The sequence below is a fragment of the Polistes dominula genome, unplaced genomic scaffold, assembly GCF_049000335.1.
Source record: "Polistes dominula isolate Pdom_NZ unplaced genomic scaffold, Pdom_raw_medaka contig_83, whole genome shotgun sequence".
In the NCBI taxonomy this organism is placed as follows: Eukaryota; Metazoa; Arthropoda; class Insecta; order Hymenoptera; family Vespidae; genus Polistes; species Polistes dominula.
Window position 1 is genome coordinate 2482848 of NW_028301032.1, and position 24691 is coordinate 2507538.

The 24691-nt window shown below is 33.8% G+C and overlaps 1 long non-coding RNA gene across 12 annotated transcripts in view; it reads left to right on the forward strand.

The window, feature by feature from the left end:
- Nucleotides 1-24054, forward strand: part of LOC107072204 (uncharacterized) — a 65905-nt gene extending 41851 nt beyond the window's left edge. For 2 of the 12 annotated variants that reach the window (XR_016177229.1, XR_001476557.2), the window contains 4 exons: nt 15006-15119; nt 17051-17486; nt 19939-20135; nt 23807-24054. This is a non-coding gene — a long non-coding RNA (uncharacterized LOC107072204). The other 10 variants (XR_016177227.1, XR_016177226.1, XR_016177228.1 and 7 more) reach the window with 9 other exon arrangements.
- Nucleotides 24055-24691: the final 637 nt, after the last annotated feature.

The following is a 24691-nucleotide window of genomic DNA, read 5'->3' on the forward strand; positions in this document are numbered from 1 at the left end:
ATCATTTTCCAGTACAACGTGCACCATTATACTTTCATAATAATAATTTTATTATTTATTATTATTAAAGTATAATGTGTATCATTTCTTTGAGAAAAATTATAATTTAATAATAAAAAACTTCATTTAAAATGTACTTGAACCCTATGGTACAGAGAAACAGCCCTATGCAACATTCAATCGTACCTAAAAGGTTAATGTTTATTTTCAGTATAAATTTCTGATGAATCTCTATCTAAAATTGTTTAGAATTGAAAAAAAAAAGAAAAAAAAATCAGTGTCCTGTAAACTTGGCTTTATTTTTCTCCAGTTGTGTTAGCTCATCTCTTCTCTTACGAAGGTTGAGATTTCTCGTTAGAGGTTAATTCACGCAATTGAGAAAAGACGGGTTTGCCATCTTAAAACGACTCGTTTCTTCTCTCTTCTACTTTTCTTCTTCTTCTTCTTCTTCTTCTTCTTCTTCTTCTTCTTCTTGTTTTCTTTCTCATCATCGTCATCTCCTTCTCTTTCTCTTACTGTTACTTAACAGCTCGAAAACCCTCTTTCCAATTTCGGCTACGTCCAAAATGAATTTGCCACCACTCTCTATCTATCTATATATATATATATGTTTTCGTCTTTAGCCTGCGGTGAATTGAAGAAGGAAAGAAAGAGTGAGTGAGACGACAAATGAGTAAACTGTATTATTGACAGGGGAAAGTCATTAGTTTAATTATTAGATTGATGATAAAAATAATTACGATTTTAAATGTAATTTTTATTTTCTTCCTTCGCCTAATTTACTACCAAAATTTTCTATTTTTACTTTACACTTCATAGAACCAAATAGTAAACAATTTCTTTTCGTAATAATTGTTAATTGGAAAAAGTCAAACGAGTTTTTTAATTTCATTTATTTTTCTTCTTGCAACAAACACCAGTCTTTCTTCAAACTAATTTAAAACTATCTCAAAGTATCTAATTATAAGAAACAAATCTGCCTAAGGAAAATAACATTTCTAAACACATACATGTGTATGTGTGGTATATATGTATACGTGGTTTGTCGTAGATAGGGGGGAATGAGGTGATGACGGAGAAAAGGGAAAGAATGGGCTCTGATAGAAGGGATTGAGGGGAAACGGGATGGATGGTGTGGTGGTCATGGTGGTCATCGGCCGGAAAGTACAAAACCGATGCAGGAAATAATGCATTCAGTGGCCAATGTCGATGGTGTGTGATGCCCACGATGTTACGTGGAAAAATCGCAACATGGCTGACGCGTCACGTGTACTTTTCACTGCTTCCTATTTCCCCCCAATCCCTGTCTCATCCTACCCCTAGTGTTTTTTTCTTTTTTTTTTTTTTTTATTACGAACGATGGAACTTGGTCGATTGATTGACGGATCATAGCAGTCTCGTTGCTGTCCCTACCCCCAATGTCTGTTGCATATATGTGCATATGGGGCTGGTTCGCATATCACGTGATCGATTTTACGTGATTTTTCAAAATCACTGCCCATAGTTGGCTAAAACTCTGACTGACTGACTGACTGACTGGGCTGGACTATGCGTCTATTTGTGGGATACAATTTTTGTTCTCATTGCAAATCTTCCTGGATAACACTGCAATTTGTTTGAAAAAGTTTGTTTTTCTTTTTTATACAGAACGTATCACGATCGATTAAACCATTTGCATCATGACTAAAATTAGTCTTTCTTGTTCAAACATTCGCGACATTCAACTGACGACTGGACTTATATCACCGCTTTAAGTGCTCACAAATAGAAAAACAAATGTTTCTTATGCGAAATATTCCGGGCTCGGTGATGAAGAAATGGAAATAAATTTAGTATCCCATACACCCATACACCTCTCTTTTTCTCTCTTCTTCATCTTCATTCAGCTTTCATTCTCAGTAATGGTTAGGAGCCCTGTCACGAGAAAAGTATACTAAAGTAATATAGAGAAAGAAATAAATAAAGAAAGAAAAATATTTTCTTCTCGGTGTATCAACCCTTCGTCTCTCCTAACATTCTCAGTAATAGTAATAGTAGTAGTGGTAGTGGTAGTAGTAGTAGTAGTAGTAGTAGAAATAGGTTTCTCTTTCTACATTATGGGGGTAGCTGTCGCGTTCATTTCTACCTTTCCCTCTTTGACAGTCATCTTGATCATCTTTCTCGTGAAGCTTTTGGTGCCGACGCGAGGACAAGGACACACAACTCTTCCTAGATGCTCTGCTGCAATGCCTTTTCCAGTAAAGAACGTCTCTCACGTCTACGGTAAGCGGCTAAAGCGTCTTTTCAAGAGAAAAAGGGACTTCGCGATTTAGCAACACCCTTCCTTCTTTTACTGAAGCTAGGTTTGATACACTGTAGTAGTGAAACTCCTACTCTTACTACTACTACTACTAGCCTTACTTGTGCTACTACTGCTACTAGTTTTACTTCTGCTACTACTGCTACTAGTCTTACTTTTAGTACTACTACAATTAAAGTACTGTTACTATTACTACTACTGCAACTAGAGTACTGTAACTACTACCACTACCACTACCAATACCAGTACTAGTAGTAGTATTACTGAAATGAAGATATAACGATATAGAAAAGAATAGACACTATGGTTCTCGACGTTTCAATAAAAACTAATGGTTAGAAAATCCAAAGACTTTGGTTGAAAGTCAAAGTGACACCTCTTAACCTTTTTTGACTCCAAATATCTTCTTCTTCTTATTCTTCTTACTCTTACTACACTTTGTACCCTTTAACCCCTTTTAAAAGAACCCCTTAGCTCGATCTTACTTTCGTGTTAAACGCGTTGCGACAGCATAATCGTCGTCCGCGAGATACGAAATGAAGCTGCTGCTGCTGCTGCTGCTACTGCCTGCCTGCTTGCTGTTAAGAGTAAAAGCTCCGATGATGGGAAGTTAATAATGGCTAAGACAAAGCCTGAAACAGGAGAGTACCATCACCTCTTATACTTACATTTTCTTCTTATTTCATTCCTCATTCCTTTATCCTTTAACCCTTGTATACTATACTCACTCATACCATCCCCTCATACCCCTATCTGCAAAGTTACCACCTTGATATCTTAACGGATAGTTAAGATAATAGCATTGACCTTAAGTTAACTGCCAGTGTCAGTTCCAATTATTTTTCTTTTAAGAAAAGATATCTTACTTCAGTTTATATATATATATTTTTATGGTATCGATATTATTATAAATTAGTTAAATATTATATTTATAAAAACGTCAATTTTTTAATTTGAGATTCTATGAAACGTTGTCGAAAGATTTATAAATTTACTCACTCACTATTACTACTATTACTGCAACTATTACTGGTGTTAGTATGGAAAATTAGAAGAAAACAAAAAAAAAACCCGTAGAAGAGCCGGTGCATTTGATTTCAAGGCATCGCACTCATTTTGATGAGTTTTTAAACGTGAGACGACTCGGATATACAGTGTACGTGCAGTGTACCATACACAGGGGATGGTAAGAGGGGGGATGGTACATATATATATATAGATATAGTAGAAATAGAGATGGTAACAGGGTAAAACGAATGCTTTATTTACGAGCCGCTCACTGCCACGAACATGATCGTGCCATATTGTGTTCCTAGTGAATGCAACCTCTGCCCACTAGCTCTCTCTCTCTCTCTTTTTTCCCCTCTAATTCTGCAAGATATTCACGAATTTTCTAGCGTTTCTTCTCCGTAGAATCTTTCGGTAAAACGAAAGCACCCATGTGTGTTAAAATTTCTCTTTTCTCTTCTCTTCTTTCAAAAAAACCAGATACAAATAAAACAAATTCAGGAAAAATGTTTCCTTTTTCTTTTTTTCTTTTTGTTTTAGCATAGAAAAAGAAGTTCAGACTGATACAAATAAAGTTTGTAACAAATAAATACAACTTATATTTATTTTTTAACCTTTGTTGAATCATCCTTATCAATCATTCTTATTGAAAATTTTGATAAGAACTTTGTGTGTGATATTTTGGTATCAGGTATGATATTAAGGTTCAAGGAAAGGACAGAAGTTTTTTTTTCTTTTTTTCTTTTTTTGAAAAGAATGAATTTAAAAAAAAAAGAAAACTTAACCTGAGATAAAATCGTGCTGATGTGTAAAGAATTTCTCTTACATGGTGGTCCGTTTCAAGTATTATATTATGCGATAAGAAGAATAAGAAGTGGGAGATGCTTATCGATCTTGCATGGAACAACTTATCGTTTACATATACATATGAATACATATATACATATATATGTATATTACACGCGTTGCGCTGTAGCTTTGTTATCAAATTTTTGATTCAATATAATTCTAAACTATTTAATAAATTATAATAACACACAAAAAAAAGATTATAAAGTGCTTATAAATCATGATCATATTTTAGCACATTTAGAAACAAAAAAGTACTCTCTCTTTCTTCTCTTTCTCTTTCTCTTTCTTTCATCCTTTATCTTTCCTTCTTTTTTCACGTTTATCCTCGAAAACTCGAAGTACAGAGACCGCCTATTATCGTTGGAAAGATAATTAAAAAGGCAGGCGCGCAGGAGGGATATTAAAGCGTCGAATAGAAAGAGAAAGAAAGAAAGAAAGAAAAAGAAAAAGAGAGAGATGGTAAACCCTTATCAGTGGGCCGTTATCACTCGACGACGGCCATGTTGGGACCAGCTTTGCATCTTTCTCTTTCTCTCTCTGTCTCTCTCTCTCTCTCTCTCTCTTTTACACATACACTCACTCATTTTCAACATTACGGGGTAGGACCGAAAGAGAGACCAGAAAATATATTTGCGGGATGTTGCTTCATAACGACCCACACGATATGATGGGGGTTGTTTGCTGCAATGCTACTACTACTACTGGCTCCAGCATCAGAATCAGCATCAGCTTCAGCATCAGCTTATGCTTATGCTTCTGCTGCTGCAACGGACATACGAGAGTTTCGAGAAGGAGGAAAAGGAGGAGGAGGGCAAAAAGGAACAGAGACACAGATAGAAAGAGAGAAACAGATGGTGGTAGCTTTTGAAGAGGATGTGGAAGGGACAGGGGAACGGGGTAAGAGTCGTGAGGTGGGGGATGTTAGAATCACTCGAGTTACGTCACTATACTCGACATCTTATTTCCTACGTGTCTCTTAGCAAAGTACCAACCACACCAAACCAAACCAAACTAAATCAAACCAACCAACCAACTAACCGATACCACTGACGCGACGTGTTCTAATCTACAAAAGGAACTAACTGTAATAATACACTAGAAGACTGTTTTTATCGTCATCTTTTTTAACACCTTTATCTTTCAACTTCGAATTCCCCTCCACATATATGTTTGTGTGTGTGTTTGATTCATAGTCTTTTGAAAAGGATAAAAAAGGACATAGAAATGAATCGGAAGTTTCTCTCATACGATGACGTATTCTTCCGTTGAAAAAGAAGTTGATCGATCAAAACAAAAGAAAAAAAATATATATATATATATGTTATATATCAAAGGTGCGAACGAGTTATTTATGTATATATACTTATATACATATACCGGATGTATTATATGTACTCTGATGTATTTTAGATTGTGCAAATGTACAATTTCATGACTTATCATCATCCTCTGTGGTGGTTTAATGCATAATACAATCATTTTTATTTGATTCGTTTTTTTTCTATCTTTTTTCTTTTTATATATCGCGTAAAGAAATCACGCATTGCATAATAAGAAGACTATTATTAGATTTATCGAATGCTAATATACTGCTCGATCGTATTTGCGTTTATTCTGTTTCTTTATTTTTTTTTTTTTATTTGTTATTTTTATACATTGATTTTGAACGATGAAAGAACGGAAATGCGTCATTGATTTGAATTAACGGTTGACCGTTGTTTCGTTGGTTGTTTGTTGCTTATTTTGTTGTTCTTTTATCGTTTCGAAAATAATTCAGCCGACTTTCTCCTTTTTTTTTCTTTTATCATCGATTAAACTTGATACTCGTTATAATATAATACTTTTGTACGATTATTTATTATTAAATATCAAATTGAATTTTAAGTGTATTTTTAATGAGAAAAAGTGTAACACAAACTTTTAGTTTATATTTTGCATCAAGTTTTTCTACGAATTATTTCTATTTTTAGTTTTGTGATTGAAATTTAATTCACATGACGTGATAAAACTGTGTAAACGTATGGAAATATTTTCTTAAATGAAAATTTGACCGAGAAATAATCGGACATATAAAACCCATCATCATCATCCCCCTTTTCAACGTGACTTATTTCTTTCTTTCTTTCTTTCTTTCTTTCTTTCTTTCTTTCTTTTTATTCCTCGTGGCATTTCGCTCAACGGGATATGACGATATTAGCGTGCCGAAGTTAGCCCAGTTCTTTATCAGCCCTTGCTCATACCTCGTGCGTTACTTCGTCCGCCTACGGGGGTAGTAGCATTTTACGAGGTACCGTTTGTACTCCGGCATCCATCCACCCTCCCTTTACTCACCCTTTACTCACCCTTTACTCACCCTTACTCCTTGCGCGCGCACGCAAACTCACTATACAGGAATACGTATTGCCTCCTGGCAGTAGCAGTGCAATTAACATCACTCCGTGTTCAAACCAACCCTCTGTGTCCAGTCCTAGGGATGCTATGTATATATGTGTGTATGTGTGTGTGTGTGTATGTTTGTATGTGTATAAGTGAGAGAGAAGATAATAGTTTTCTCTCTCTTTCATCTCTCATGGTTGTCTTGGCAACCAACCCTCTCTTTCTCTTTATCTTTCTCTTTCTCTCTTTCGTCATCTAACCGTCCCAAAAACATTGACCTTATCTTACCATCATGTGAAAAGCTCTCTTTTATGATCGATCAATCCTTCGTTGCATTCCCTTTTTTTTTTTTTTGTTGCTTTCTTATTGTTTTGTAATTATAATTACATTTATTATTATTATTAATAATTGGCAGTAGGAACTCAAAAGTTCCTAGAAGTGGAAGTCGAGGATTTAAGTATGGTTGTACTTGGAATTTGAGAATAAGCTTCGTTACTTACGTATTAACGCCACCGCAGCAAAATTCCGCTAATGCGCCAATCTACACCTTAAATCTTACACCTTGTTGCGACAAATCATAGAATAAAAAACTTGATTTAAAATCAAAATAATTTCAAAATTGAAAACATTTGATTTATAATAAAAAGTAGTCAATCGGATTTCGGTGGAAAATGTTGTCGCCATAACCCTAACGAAACCGTGACAAAACCCTGACGGTTGCTGTGTGCAAACAACAAGGTTGCTCTTTATTGGCGCATTAGCAGAATTTTTGCTGCGGTGACGTTAATATGTAAATACCTAAGCTTCTTTAAAAGATATGTTTAAACTAAATATTCGTTTTACGTGTATCGTTAAATAATATTACTTTAAATCATCTTATATGTTTTGATATTTTTTTCGTAATAATAACAGTTAGTATGAATTGTTTTTTCCTAGAAAGTAGATACGTACACTTATATAGAAAATGTATTGATATATACTCAAGAACAAAGAGGATAATAGTAAGTGGATTACTATGTTCTTTGTCTTATTTCACAGCTGATATATACATATTATACATATATGTAGTTATACAGTCATACATATATGTATGTATGAAACGAACAACACGTATTACACGTCATCATCTGCTTTAATTATTTTCGATCTAATCAAATTTCTAATTGCTCACATCTGTATACTAAGAAATAATCTTACATAATTAATGCAAGTGAAATTAACTTTTGTAGTTAACTTTAACCATTTAGCCACTACGCGCCACTATAGTGGCTTTCGCGGATATCTTTTCAAATATATTATACTTCATTTTATCATTAATTATTACAGTAAACTGTTCAAGTTAAAGTATAATGTGTGTCATTTCTTTAAAAACTTGATTAAAATTTACTTGAACCCTGCCGTACAAAAAAAAAACAACCTCGTGCAACATTCAGCCATGCCTAAAAGGTTAAAATTAAATATACATGTACTATCTGTCCACCATATATACACAATCGTAAAAGTATTTCTAAACTATGATACCACACACCATGAAAACCTATCCCCTTGTAATTAGGATAACATAGTTCGTCCCTAGAAACAACTGACACGTACATTGTCCCAAAATTGTCTTTGGTAAAAGTCGATAGAAGAAAAAGAAAAAGAAGAAATAAAATAAAGAAAGAATAAAATAGGGGCGACGGGGGGGGGGTGGAAGTGGCATTAGGAAAGCCGGAAAGTAGAGTAATCTGATTAGGCAAAAGTTTATCCGATCGTTAAATGCCTACGTTCGTTTTAACAAGTAGAAAAGAGAGATTGAACGAGTACTACGTAGTGGTGGTGGTGATGGTGGTTATGGGAGGTGGAGTAAGGTTACATAGGGGTTGGTGCGAGATGAAGGTGAAAGAGGAAGAATCGTAAGGTAGGGGTAGGTGGAAGGTGGTGATGGTGGTGGTGGTGGTGGTAGTGTTATCGGCTCGTGGCACGACTCAGTTTGCTTTTGCCTCCGCTTTTGCATACTCGAATGGACCGAGGAGTGTTCCTGAATCCCATTAACCCATGGTTGTGGTAGTAGTGATGGTGGTGGTGATTTCGGCTCCTAGAGTTTACTTAACGCCATTGACTATAACGACAATTCTGTGCGAATCTTGCCGACATAGCAAAAAACTTTACAAGGGAACATATATATATATATATTTCCTTTGTACATTAAATTTATTATAGAAAACTTATCTACGATATTCTATTTGTATATATAGATATTTAATTTTTTTTTGCTTTCTATCTCTTTCTATATCAAAGATTACTTTTTTCTTAAAAAGTAAAAATAGTGGGGGAAGAAAAAAATATAAATGCAAAGTTTGAATATCGAAATTGGATTGGCTAGGATTAAATTATTGGATAACGGTAAATCCAATACTGCATAGTTGTTGGAATGTAAGTTTCTCCTATACAAATATGTGTATACATTTGATATATTATGTGTAATGTATATATATAGGGTGTCTATAAAGTTTGTTGGTACCAAACTTATACTACAAACTTACTGAAATCGAATAAACGAAAATAGTTCGTAGAAATGTATGTTCGAAAATGCTTTATTGAAAAGTATCGTAATATAAGAATCAATGAATTTAACAGTTGATACTTTTATTAAATTACTTTTTTATTTTCTATTTTATCTTTCATACGAAAATTCAAACGTCATGTATTTTTGCATATGCATTAAACAACATAATAGGTCAAGAAATTTTAATTAGGTGACTAGAATTTTATCAATCGGAATAATTTTTACATTTTATATTTTTGTATATACAATGAGAAGGTTAGTCAAAGAACATGAAGTTTCAAGGTAACCATTAAAATATTTATTGTACGAAAGAAATAATGTTTCCCTATGTTGGTAATATAAACGAAATATTAAAAGGAAGAAAAGGTCACATTGTGACCCCCCTATGAGTAAAAATGAAAGGGTCGAAATGACGTGTGACTATGTCTCTCGGTTCATTAAACGAATTTACATACGTAATCGCATTCCTACTCGGATTCTAGTCTAGATGTTAACTTATGCGAACAGCAGTCAGTAACGGACACGAAGTTTACCTGTTGCCTCTGGTATTTTCCTAACATTATATTGTGCTTTTAACTTTTCCATTATCTGAAACAATCCGTCCTATTGTTTTTCATTTTTATTTCGATTAATTTTAATTTATATATTTCCATATAATTTATTATCGATTATTTTATTTGTTTACGATACTATTAAACCCTTATCGGTCGCAAGTCATATAGGAAGTGACTTATAAATAAAAATATTTTATTAATGTGTGTTTTATATAGAAAAATTCAGTGTCAAAATGTTTGTCCATCATTAACTCCTAAATTATATTCAACCGGTTTTAAATGAAATGATTTTTATTTTGTGTAATATTTTTCTATTTAGAATATAGGATAGTTTTTATCGCGATTATTTTTACTGTTTTATTGCTAATTTAAGGATTTATTATTCAAAGTTTATCTAAGTCTCTTAGGTTCTGTAAATTTTCAATTGATGGCGCTGTATTACAATACGATAATTTTGATATATCACGTGACATGTTTTTTTCAGATTTATATTACGACATAACCTTACTTTTTCTATTTTTTCGTGAAATGTGATAGAAAAAATAAGGAAAGTAAGGGAAAAAGAAAAAAATGATTACAATTGCAATATACGACAAGAGAATGCAAAGAGTTTTAAAGTGTGAGGACACAAACCGTGACATCGTAATATCGCATTCGAATACAATGGCTTGCTCATTAGCATTTCGTGGCCCCTTTTCAGGGTCTTGTCACCTCGGTTGACCCCTTTGAACGTTTTCCCGACCAACGTATACGCATTTGTGGTTACGTAAAACCCTTCCCTCTCTGGATTTTTCTCATACGTGTGTATACATACGTGTCTCGGCGCAGAGCATGCACACACATATATACTTATCGGATCGATCTTTTAAGTCTTTTCGTGCAGCTGCTTTTGCTATATAAAAAGAAAAAATAACTAAATCAGACGTTCATCTATTTATACATGTATATATATGTACCTAAATTATCTATTTATATATATATATATATATATAAATGTATATATGTGTATTTATGCACAAGTATATTATATTGAGTTGAGTATAACTACATTATCAACTGATAATAGTAATATTATTATTATTATTGTATATAATAATTTTTTCATATTTCAATGCTACATTTAATTAAATTTGTCTTTAATTAAAAATAAATATAATTAAAATAAAATCGACTTATCATAAATGGTCATGTTTCATGAATTTTCATTGAACTTAAACGATGTGTACTTTAAATATATATGCATTTATGTATATGCAAGTATGCATTTGTTTTCGGCTTGTTTAAAATATTAGAATAAAAAAGAAAATAATGAAAAAAGAAAAACTTAAGAAGATACAAAAAGGAAGAGAGAAAATGTAATTTTGTAGATTTTGTATTTTTCGTTACTTCATCGTTTTACTTTTAACTCTTGTCTCTTTCGCGATTCTTTCTAAATCCAAGTCAAGCAACCTCACCCGGCACTTTTGAGCTACTTCGCAATTTTGTATTTCGAATTATGCTAATTAGCGCGTACTCTGAGTAGCAGGCAAACGAAACTACTTAGAAACGTTTTCGTGTGTAGCTATACGCAAGCAAGCAAGCAAGCAAGCAAGCAACCAAGTGGTGACGTTATTTCGACCAGAGAATGTACAAGTAAGAGAAAAGGGTGCAGAAAGAAGAGGAAGAGTAAAAAGTGGGGGTAGAAAAGGAAGAAGAGGGGGAAGAAGTGAAGGAGGAGGTGAAAGTGGAAGAAGGGAAAGGGAAAACCCTCTACCTATAGAGGAAGCCTCCAGCGTTAATTTGTCTCGATGGAAAGGGCAAGTAAAAAAAGGAAAGAAAAAGAAAAGAGATAGAAGTGTGAGAGAGAGAGAGAGAAATATAATTAAAAAAAAGAGGAAGAAGAAGAAGAAGCGAAGAAAGCTAAAAAAAAAATCGATTTATTATCTAGAGCTTTTTCCAAAGAAGAATCCTTCGTAACGATGCTCGTCCTGTCTTCCAGGACAAATTGGAAATGACGATTACAGAATTGTACAATGAAATAATTGTTACAAGTAAGGTTATATTTACAACATTATTACATAACTCGGCATACTTCAATTCGTTTACAATTGCTACATTCATACCATACCTTCTGTCTACACCAGTGCCACTCTAAGAAGGTTTTTGAACTATTATTTATAGAAAACGCTGGATACTTTTTCACATTTTCTCCCATAAGAGATGTTACTCCTTACCTCTATCCTCCATAGCTATACTGTGAATAATTAAATTTGACAGGAATCAATGAAAAAGAAGAAAATATAATTTCTGTCGCCTCGATCGTCACGAATAATAAATGAAACGAATGGATGCTAAAAAAAAAAGAAGAAAGAAAAAAAAATGAGGGAATGGTAGAAGAAGATGCTAGTAGGTGGTTCGATATCTTGTTAACGAGAGACAGTAATGTGCAACGGGCCGAGCCAATAATTTCAATCTGCTGATTGGAGGAGAGAGAATCAAACACATACACACACACACACACACACACACGATAGTATTTCATATCAGATAAAAAACGTGAAAAGGGTCGTCGAATCGCGTTTGCTTTCGCGAATACACGAGAGCATGATTTCATGCGAATACTATGATCATCTCATGGTTGTCGTAGTTGTTAGGAGGGAGGGAGGGAGGGAGGGGGAGGAGGAGGAGGCAATGGGCCACCACCAACACCACTTCTTCAACCAAAACTCACCCTCTACAAACGATACGAGTAGAAAAGTGAAAAAAGAGGAATAGGAAAAGGGGTAGGGATGAGGGTGGTTGTTGGGATAGGGGATGGTATTTTACATTCACGAATGGTATTATATATACTTTGACATAACGCACAAATACGTCAACTCCGAGGACTTTGAATTATATCAGACCCTTTCGAATTCCACCACTACGAATATTTTTCTTTCCCTTCGTACCCTTTCTCTCTTTTCTTGTTCTACTTTTCCAACTAAATTTGTTTGGGTGATGCCACCACGATCTTTTCTTTTTTTTTTTGCAATTTGTCTATCGAAATTCAATGCATTTTTTTTCTAATCTCATTGATTTACGTTCGTTTCTTTTTGATCTTATATAATATATATATATGTATGTATATAATAGGTGAATTTGAAAGTAAATGGTCTCGAAGTTTGGTATCTTGTTGAATATAAAACGACGAAAGCGTTTCAATGGTGCGAAAAGCTATAAGAAAAGGGCTAGGTGCTCATTAACGTGTATCGACTTGGGAAATCGGTATTATCGTTATCATCTCTCCTTCGGTTCTTGCCGTAATCAGAGCAATGGCGGCAACATTCTCGTCCTTGTCCTCGTCCTCATTCTCGTCCTCGTCCTCGTAGTCATAGTCGTCTAGGGATTACCAAATCCGCGCGCGTCATTAGCTGCAAAATTCCTATTCCCCTTGAGATAAAGAAAGAAAGATACTATATATATATATATATATACAGTTTGTGTATATAAAGCACAAACGATGAGAGAGACTGCTATAATCAGAACCGAAGAATTTATTTTCAAGACATAATTTATATATATATATATATACATTCTTTTTTTATTTGTATACAAAAGAAAAAGTATTCTTAGGAAAAAGTTTTAACGAGCCACGTTAAAGATATCCATTTTGTATAAAAAAAGAAAAAAATACTAGTGTCCTCTCTGTTTCGTAGAGGGGGTTTAGGTAAGCATCAAACACAGCTCTCATCGTTCGTTCTCGCCATTAAATCTACACAGGATGTCCGTTCGAACTTTTCGTCCCTGTCAGGATGGGATAATCAAAGCTGGGTTGGGTCATCGGGAAATCCCTGGAGAAAGAAAGAAAAAAAAAAAGAAAGAAAAAAAAAGGACAAGAAAAGAGTGAGAGGGAGAAAATATCGCACGCTCGTGTAAATAGAAAAGGATGGTGATGGGGAAGGGGAGTGGTTCGTCGTCGAGGGTTATGGTATCCATGAAAAAGCAGCTTTATTCTCTCTCTCTCGCACACACTCTTCCTGAACATGCTTGCTTTTTTCTGGAGAAACGAGATAAGAAAAAAATGAGGTTGGAAGAAAAAGGAAATAAGAGAGAAAGAAAATAAATCAAAAAAGAAAGAAAGAAAGAAAGAAATAGGATATGGTCGAAAGAGAGAAGAAACACGTGTGTGTTAGGGCTTTTATATGGGGAGGAAACTGCTGTAGGAAACAGTAACCTTGACCCTCTCTTCTCCTATGTTGTCTGCGACCCGCTTTTCTCTATCCTACACCACGAAAATGGGTTCGTATATTATTCCGAAAGAGATGTGAAGAGAGAAAAGGGAAACTAGCTGGGCTAGTGGGTAGCATTTATAAAGCTACCTCTCCTAATATTCTACTTCATTCCTAACAGGAGAGAATGATTAACTAAATTGATTAATTAATACTACGTTTTGTAAGATAATGAGAAAAGGGAATATTGAAATTATATGAGGAAGATAATATCTGCCAAGTTGATTTGGTTTACTCTTTTTTTTTTTTTTTTTAATTGTTTCAATAGTTAGGTTATGTACTAATACATACACACAGATAACTCTCATGTAACATGATAAGATGTCTTGTTGAGTGAAACCTTCTTCATTTTATAACTCATAGTTTATTTTACAATTAAACGAAATATAATTTCAACTTAATAAATAATATTTTATATAATTATTTGATAATTACAATAATAATTTAAATTTGTTCATGATTTTAAGCTTTCATTTTCTTTAAATTAAATATGCTGAATTTAGTTGTCTCCAATTAATTTATTATTTAGTATTATAATAGTAATCTGAAGACTAGCACACCTCTCAAAGTCAATGAACTAACCTCATTTCTCGATATTACTACTTCCTAGAATTATTTCTACTTTTCCTTATAATAAATGTACCTATATGCAAACTTTGAGATTATGAAAAGAGAATATATATATATACGAAAATGAGTGTGTCTCTTTCTAACATAAGATCCTTTCCATCGATGGTAGAGAAAAAGAAGAAGAAGAAATGAAAAATAAGGTCGACCTTCTTTTCTTTCTCGTGGATTATAATTTCCCTTCCTTTCTTACTTCTTTTCACTTAGTCGATGGAAAGAGCTATTAGTACGAAATTAAAAACCTCTCACTATTGCAATTATTATAAGAGTGAATGTATAAGAGAGAGAAAGCTATATTCCCCTCCTTCTCATTCCATCCCCCACCACCCTCCTTCTATTATTCTGGAATTTCTATCTTATTTCAAATGTATCCACGTACTATATATACCAATACCACCATCCCAACTATTGCCATTTCTTTGTTCTTTTCATCTTCTTCGTTGCCTATGTCATCTCATTCTAACAAAAATATTTCCTTTTTCTTTTGCTTACAGAAACTAACTGTGGTGGTGGCAGTAAGGACCAAATAAAAGGGACAAAGAAAATGGTTCTGAAAGAAGAGAACTTTGGGCATAGACCTAAAAATTTAACAGCATTCACCACCGGAGGTGCGAGGGGGGGGGGAATCGATCATGCCATGACACAACACAACAGCGTGTTTGAAAAATCAGAGAAGAATTCATCGAATTTTTCAAAATGGGAAGAAAGAGAGAGGGGGTGGAGACGAATATATTCCTTTCTTCTCTCATTTCACATTTTTCTTGTCTTTTTTTCACCAAAAATATTTTTCTATTCGTCAAAATCTAAAAAAAAAAAAAAAAAAAAAATAAGAGAATTTGGATATTACTAGAATGATTTTTAAAATCAATTACACAACATTTTTCTTTTTATTCTTTCTCTCTCTCTCTTACATTTTAACGAACGAGAAAACGCGTAAACTTTGTTAACAACGAAAGAGACAGCAGAGAAGACACACACGGATTCGTTTCGTCTCGTAAATCGTAAGGCTATCTAGCTGTGAAGTAATTCGTAAGAAAAAAGAAAAAAAGAGAGAGAGAGTGATAGTAGGGGTTGGTAGTAAAGGGGAGGAGTGATAGGAGTAAGAATTTTAGCAAGAGACAAACGTACGCGAAGAATTCTTAAGGACCTCGGGGGTGGTGGTGGTGTTCTTCCACACTTTACGGACGTGTTCGTGTCCCCCTACTCACTCTATTTCTCGGTAATGGAGAATTTTCCCCCTCATCCCCATCTTCCATCTCCCCCCAACCCTACCCCATACTCTCGCATCTCTCACACCCCTCTTTTGCTCTCTTCGTTGAAGGAATTAATTTGGTGCTAACGCCAGGACCACCACCACCATCACCACCACCATCACCACCCCCTTTTGCCTCTGATATCGGCCTTTTCCCTTTTCTCTCCTCCTCTCTCTCTCTCTCTCTCTCTCTCTCTCTCTCTCTCTTTTTTTCTCTTTCGCTCATTTCATAGTCGAGGCGTTGGTAACAACTCCGACGAGGAGCTTTTCGTTTGACTTTTTACCTCGGTGTGAGATGTTTTAAGCTTTTTACGCAGAGAGAGATAGAGAATCCTTCGTCTACTTCTACTTCTACTTTTACTTCTACTTCTGACTCTACGAAATTGTCTTATAAATTTTTCTCCCATCCCTCTCTTTCTCTTCCTGGGCCGAAGGAAAACCTCTTTACTCTTGGAGAGAATAAAGATTGCCAAGTTTCTTCTTCGTCATATTTTAGTTTGTGGAAAAAGGATCAATGAGAGAGAGAGAGAGAGAGAGAGAGAGAACCTTCCAAACCTTTTTTCATTTTTTATTTTTTATACCTCTACCTGTGCTTTTTTTCTTCCTTTTTATTTATCTTCTTAGAAAGAAATAAGTTTGATTTTCGTTCGTGAAGAAGCATTTTTTTAAATTAATATTTCACACACACACACACACACACATACACTTGCATAGAATAAAGTAATTTTGTTGACTTGAACAAATTTCTGCGCCATTCTTTTGTTTCATCCAAGAATAAAACGAATCGTGATTAAATTTTTAAGTTAGTTCAAATTCGTTCGAACAATAATTAAAATATTACCTAGGGATATTTTGTATAATAAAGATGAATAATAATAAACCGGGGTGTGGGGGATATTTTACAAGACGCACACATGCACGCCACGTTTCCTCTCAATAGTTAGGAATAAAAAGAAAAAGAAATGTTGAAAAAGGACGAAAGAAAGGACCTAGTAGGGTTGGGACACGGGGGCTTGTCAGGTAGGTTAGGGTAGTAGTAGCATAGAAAAAGGTAGTAAGGGTAAGAATAAAATGTAAGAAAGGAGAGAAAGGAACGACGAGAAGAAGGGTCCGTGAAATTCCTCTGCCGTTAAAGTTCCTGTGCACTCTTCTTCTTCTTCTTCTTCTTCTTCTCCTCCACCTCCTCCCTTGTCCCTTTTCCCTTTTCTTTATATTCGTGTCCCGTTTCTCGTTTGTTTACCCCCTCTCTCTCTTTTTCTAATATTTCTTTTCTTGTTCTTGTTACAGGAGATGAACCAGAAAGAGCACAGTAGAGTTAAGGACGCTCGGGAAGACATAACCTCCTCTTACGAAAAAGATGAAAAAATAAAAAGGAAAAAAAAATGGCTTTGAGGAGGAGGGGAGGATTGAAGAGAAGAAAGAGAGAGAGAGAGAAAGAAAAGACCGTTAGGAAGAAAAAAGAAGCATAATGCAGAGAAAAAGATGGACACGTAAAGAAGAGAATTCAAAGATGGCGCGTAAATGGTGCATAGGTGGCACGCAAGTCGCGCTGGCGATGCTGCTGCTGTTGCTGCTATTGGTGGGGTGGTTTGTGGTGGGGTGTGGGGTACAAACTAACACCCTCCCCACCATCACGAAAGCACACGGCGCAGAAAGAAGTGCCGTTGAAGCTGAGCAGTGAGCGAACGCAAAGCAAGAAATCAGTCGCGCGCTGAACGTCGTTGTACGTATTATAGTTCATTTTTTTTCCTTCCTTCCTTCCTTTCTTTCTTTCTTTTCTTTTCTTTTGTCTATTATTAAATTTACTTACTCTTTTTTTTTCTATTCTTTTGTTCATTATTAAATTTACTTACTTCTTTTTTCTTATTTTTGTTTCTCTTGCAAATTATTTTCTATATTTACTTATTACTATCTTCTAACCACGTTATCAAGTTACTTTATTTAAATTTTCATTTCTAATTTAATTTATTTTCCTGTTGTTCTCTTATGTCCGGTTATATCGTCACGAGATATATAATAATAATAATATTCCGCTCTCTTTTCTTTTGCGCGTTGAGTGTGTGTTGATTGTGCGTGGTGTTGTTCCTCTTGTGCGATCGAGCGCGTAAATAAGAAATTTCTTTTCTAATAAGAATATATAATATAATTAAACTCTCTTTTACCCTATTTTAAAACTTGTTTCTATTTTTCATATTTTTCTTCACAATCTTTTTCTTTTTTTTTTTTTTTTAATTCTATCAGGAAATATAATAGATATATATTTTGTGCTTACGTAATCGCGATAAAATAGTAGTCTCAACGTTGAATCGAATTTATATATATATATATATATATATATAATCAACTTATCAAAGTCAATTGTATCTATTCGGTAAGTAATTAATTAATAAATAGAATCTCGAATGAAAATCTTTCCTTATTCTTTCGCGGCTTGTTATTTTATCTTTTTTTTTTTTTTTATTTCATTGTGTTTCATATCGGTTGTGTAATCATTTCAATGAGAAAAGATAAGAAGAGAAAGAGAGAGCTAGAGAGAGAAGTTTTTAGCTTAATATATAAATTGCTTTGATTGCATTAGTTCTAACCTTTAAAAAAATATTTTAAAGGAAATTAGAATGAGTAAAATAAATGCTAGTCATTGGTGTATTATATTGTCGCGTATTTTCGGCGAGAAAAGATCGATAGATGTGCCGGCTTCTTCTCTTCTTTTCTATCTCTCTCTTTCTTTCTTTCTTTCTTTCACTTATTTTCTTCATTTCTTTCTATCTCTTCGTTGCGCTTTCGTATTCGCGCGCGCACACCATGTGACTCAAGAAAAGTTTTGTTCGTAAGTAAATAGAACAAAAAAAAATATATATTTATATTCTTCTTCTTCTTCTTCTTCTTCTTTGAAAGTTCACGAAACAAATTTGGATTTATTCGCGTTCTCAGAGAATAATTTTAAATATAATTATTTTTATTTTGTTGAAACTCTTTTCTTCTTTTCTTCATCATCATCGTCATCATTGTTAGATTTTTCTTACAAATGTGTGCGTCGAGTAGTAACAGGTATATTTTATTTTTCTTTCTATTATTTTGTAAAAACGTGCAATATATAATTTGCTTCTTTTTTTTTTTTTTTTAAATAAGATTCTAAATTATTTTATAATTAGTGTTGATTTTTTTTTATTGTGTAAAATTGATAGAAGAAACATACATTCATACGTGTGTGTGTGTATATATATAAGTGAAGAATACGAAACAGATTTTAATATTTTAACTTCTTTTCATTGATAATTATTTTATTACCTAATTCCGGATATTTCATTGTTCTTTCTTTCATACTTTTTTCATTGATGTGTATAATATTTCATGAATTAAACGATTTCTCGTATTTCAAAAAAAAAAAAGACTGTAATACGCCAAATCCCACGTCTTCTTCTTCTTCCTCATTGGCGTTTGTTTCGGCTCAAATGTAAAAATAAAAGGAAGAGAGAAGAAACGCGAACGAACGAACGAACGAACGTGTGTCTCAAGGCCAACGCCTCGCGTATTTGCTTCCTTCATCTCTCTCTTTCTTTCTTTCTTTCTTTCTTTCTTTCTTTCTTTCTTTACTCTCTTATTCTAGTTCTATTCAATATCACTGTGTTCTCTTTTTTTATCCGGTCTCGTGCAACCATTCTCAGTGTAGTGTACCCTACTCGAGCATTTACCGAATTTATTAGAATAATTTTCCTTATGGTTAGTTTATTACATGAATATATGGTTTACAGTAATCAGATAAAACAACATTTCTAATCTTACACGTGGTTATTGTTCCTCCATATTTTATTTTATTTTATTTTTTGTTTTCTAAGATTTTATATACTTCCTTTTACATTCTCTAATCTTTTTCCTGTATTTCAAGTTGTCATTTGTTTTATTCTTCTTCTTTTTTGTATTAATTTAATTTCCTCATTTTTCTGTCACACTTCCAACATTAAAAACCGAAGGCTTATAATAAAACCTATGTCGAAATGAGATGATAAAACTTGGCCTAGTTTACAAAAGACAAGAATAAGAGAAACAGAAGATTATATTATTCTTCCAAAGCCACTATAATGGTGCGTCGTGTCTAAGAGATTAATCGCTATCAATAATAATAACAACAATCAGTAGAAAAAATGGTGTGGTCTTCTTGTTTGTACCTTTTTCAGATCTATGTTTCCCGAGACGAGAAGAATAAGAAAAGAAGAAGAATTTCACGGTGCAAAATCGTGAAGCAGAACGCGAGAATGGTGACGTTGAAAGAAGAGAGAAAAAGAAGAAGGTGAAGAAGTAGAAGAAGAACATGGAGGAGGAGGAAGAGGAGGATAGGAGGAGGGGTGGATTGAAACGCGGCTTTTCTCGAACGGTGGGTATAAATATAGTTTGGTCGATGGTGATGGTGGTATAGTAGTAATAGTGGTGTAATGGTGGTAGTGGTGGTGGTGGGTTCGTAGTCTCCCTCGCCTAACATTTTCTCGATGTATTGCCACGGAAATTGGCTCTCTCTGTGAAATAAGTAAAATAGAAAGAGAGAAGGGAACAGAATGAACGTGCAAGAAAGGAAAAGGGAGAGTGAGAGAGAAGATAAGGAAGGTTCGTATCGCGAATATATATATATATATATGTGTGTGTGTAGGTATGTGTGATGTACACTAGTCACAGCACAAAACTCGTTCCTTTGAATTAGGAAAACACGTGTGATTGTTTCTTCTCTCTTTTACGGAAATTGAGAAAAAACATTTTACGTGTTAATATGTGTGTATGTCTTCTATGTATGTGTGTATCTAAGAAAAAAGAGGGAGAGAGTGAGAGGGGTGGTAAAATATCGAAGGGGTGTAAGGGGTGTAAAGGGGTTGAGGTACACGTGAGTTATTCGTGCATGAATCTTCTATCTTTTTCTTTTTCTTTTCTTTTCTTTTCTTTTGCTACCTTTTCTTCAATGGTTTTTTTTACCTTTCCATTGCAAAGCAAAAGAATGTGCAGCAGCTAAAGCAGCAGTAGTGTGATGTGTTGTTAAGGGATAAAGGGTAGAAGAAGGGTAGAAGGGTAGAAAATGGTGTGGTTTTAGTAGTATTAGTAACGGTGCTGGTAGTGGTGGTGGTGTGGTGGTGGTGGTGGTAACTTCTTGGCGGGTTCTGAGAAGGAGATAAGCCGGTTACCAGCAACCCCCCCGGACGAAAACGTTTACGTCGGAAACATCGTTAGGAAGACGCGACGAACCAACAACAACACAACCAACCAACCCACGATCCACAACCCACTATATATATACCTTCGATGAGACCTATACTTTCTTCTTATTCTTATTCTTCCTTTTATTTTTTACTTTCATTTATTTATTCATCCCCTTTTTTTGTTTTCTCTTCTTTTTTTATTTATTTATCGGAGAACGCTTTTTCACATCGTGTTCTTTTCAATTTTATTTTCTCCAATACCACCACTTCTTTTGCTTTTATTATTTTACCTTTTTAATATCGTGCAAATAAATAACGATATTTAATAAATTTATATTCCATCATTATATTTTTATTTTTGTTAAGTAATTTGATACGTTTTTATTGTAAAATTATCAACTCAATTTTTAACGTACTATATATATATGTTATACGTTTATCGATAGGTAGATAAAACGTAACTGGTGTTGATATCGATAACATGATCTCTTTTTTTTATATCATTCTATATAACTATTGCAATTATTATTAACTGTCATGTTAAATTCCAATATACTCAATGGAACTCCATTCCTTTTTTTTTCTTTTTTTTTTTTTTGTACATATAGAGGTGGTGGTATCCAACATATCTAGGAAAAAACTTTTCTCATTCTCATCACTCAAATTCGATATGACGAAAAATACATTCTGTTATAACGTTTGACGATTTCGCGTATCTATATATATATATATCTACTACTAGTAGTAGTAGTAGTAGTAGTAGGATATGCGTGTGTCCTATCGTTAGATACGAGTTCTCTTTCTCTTTGGGGTTTGACCGGGGATCTACAATGAATTTTCTCTACCTAGGTTGTACCCCATCTCTACCATCAACCAATCCCTTGTCCCCATCCCCCACATCCCCTCACCGACCCTTCATCGTTCGTATCTCGTAAAAAGCGATGTTCTCTTGTCCAAAAGACCGTAAAGGAGAAATAGAAAGAGAATGATGATACTACTACCATCACCACCACCACCACTACCACTATCACTATCAACATTGGTATACTCTTTGAACTATTTGAATGAGCACACTGCTGGACTGTTTCGAATAAACCATTTGTACCGATATCGTATCGTTCAACGCTACTACTACTACTATCCTTTACAGTTGTAATATTCTCTTTGAAATCGCTTTTCCTGATCTTTTGCTATAGGTGATTTGGCTTTCTCTAAACTCACCCACCACCAACCCCCTCCTTCTCTTTTTGTAGCTTTATCTCATCCAAATAGGACTTTTTTTCTTATTTCTCTCTGTAAACACAATAATTTTCACAATTTCTAACTTAAAGAGAGTACATGTTTTTTATATTTTTCAATTGAACAAATTATCTTTTTGTTTATTCTTTCTTTTCCCTCATTTTGTATTCTTCTATAGATACTATACTAATTTTATTATCAATAATGTGTTTTTGAAAGAAACCAAAATGATCAAAGTTGTTGAGATTCCCCGAATACTGAAATCCGCCATTTTGGATGATTTTGTGGTCATACAAATAAGGTCAGTCAATTTCTGAGAAGATATATATATACGTGTCATCGTTCTACTACTACTCGCATGACTCATTATAGATTTTCGACAGAGATGTGTTTCTCTGAGAGAGCGAATGACGTCAGCCGAAATTTCGAATCGCTTTTATCGGAAAGCCAGCAACAGTTCGCCACCACCAACCAGAGTAGTGTCCTTTCCGATAAGATACAAGCTGAATAATACCCCGTTGTACCGATCTCTTCATTTTAGATGATATATATATTCCGTACAGGACAATGATAGGTCTATGACGATGATGATGGTGGTGTATTTGTTACCACTGTTCTATTGTTGTATAGATTTTGCTCTGTGTGTGTGTGTGTGTGTGTGTGTTTGAGTAACAATAAATTTTCTTTAGATTTGTATAGACATTTTTCTCATACATTTCATAAATTCGTGTTTCCTGTGTGTTGTATGCGTGTGTGAGTGTATTTCTAGGGCTGTATAATTTTCGGGCACCTGCACCACTCTGACGTCGTTCTATTTTTATACAGGCTGACCCATTGCGACCTAACTATACAACATCTTTCTCAAAAGATAGAAAGAAATGTGATTTTGAATAGAAAAAAAAATATATATATTACGAATAAAGAAGAAAGGTAAAAGAAAAATCTGTTCAAATGATGAAGGAGGGCTGATAAATTAACATTGTTCGTTTAACAATGGGTTTTTTTTTTTTTTTTTGTAAAATACGAATTTACATTTTAGGTTGTAATTGTATGATAAAAAATACGAGTTGAGTGTGCACGCGTACATTTTTGTTTGTTTGTTAACTTGCCTCTTATTTACTGTTATCGACTATATTAGGTCTTATCTGTATATAGAAAAGGCATTGACAATATTTACAAAGTAGCCGATAGTGTACGGTAAAACCACGTCTCTCTTTCTTCAGTTGGTTCCTTGTACTCGTAATATGAGTCACGTATATTTAATGCATGCTTGTTCCTATATGTGTATGAGTACGTGAGTGTGTGGAGGTAAAGGAAGAAGAAAGAAGGTCATTTTGTTCCTTTTGGAAATTGTCATTCGAATATACATAATAAAATCCCTTGATAAGATATCTCTTTCTTATTCAAAGTAAACTGTATATACGCTAAAATCGTATTAAAATTTCAAAAAGAACCAAATTAATCAAATCTATAGCACTTATACAGAAAAAAAAGTATTCCTTGATAAGATAACTTCCTCTCCACCCCTACTACTTCTTCAAAATATATATATAGAACTATTTTAAATGATTTTATGGATGACATTTGTTATTCGATTTTAATTCTCGTTTCTTTTTTCGTACAGGTTTTTGCAACCACGAATGACGATGAGATGACTATGGATGACGATGATGATTGTTCATCGTCAATGAAAGAATAAACTTTTGGTTATTTCCTGTTCTCTGAGTGTGTCTACGTTCTTTCGGAAATTAAAACGCGTGCCCAAAGCCCCTTATCATTCTCCTGTCCGGTGTACAACCGTCAAACGACTGGACGGAGAACTGATAAGGGCCCGAGGGTCACAGAATCATCCATGAAGAGAAAGAAAATTCCATAGATGTTTAAAATGGCGTCTTCCGTCGTCTTCGTCGTCGTCGTCGTCGTCGTCGTGTTATATGTTCCCGGAAGAAGATAGACGAAGAAAAGGGTTAGAAACTAGTATCGGTTAAGAAACATAAATGAAATAGCAATAATACAACATGTATAATAGTAATATTATTTATATATTTTTTTTCATATTATCAGTCCCACAATAAAAGGGAAGATTCATCTGAGAAAATGAATGATGATAGAAAAAAAATGTACTTTGTTCATTGTAGTATTAAAAAATGTGCGCATATAGGCGAATAAATTTGAAAAATCAAATTATAATATAAATATAAAATTAAACATATTGTATATATATCAAAATTATTATACATATTTAATAAGCTCTTTTGCTAACCTAAGTTTCTGTATAATGAATGGTTTACATTTTGATTAGTATGATAAATAAATGTTTGATATCTAACATTTTATTATAATAAATAAACATGTACAAAAATACTTATATATATGTCTTTATCTTCTCATGATTGCCTCAAGAATTTCTACAAAGCTTTTTCGTTAAAGAAAAATTTGTATAATGATATATAAACTAACAATTGTTAAACTATATTAAAATGATGCATTAATAAAAAATATTTACAAA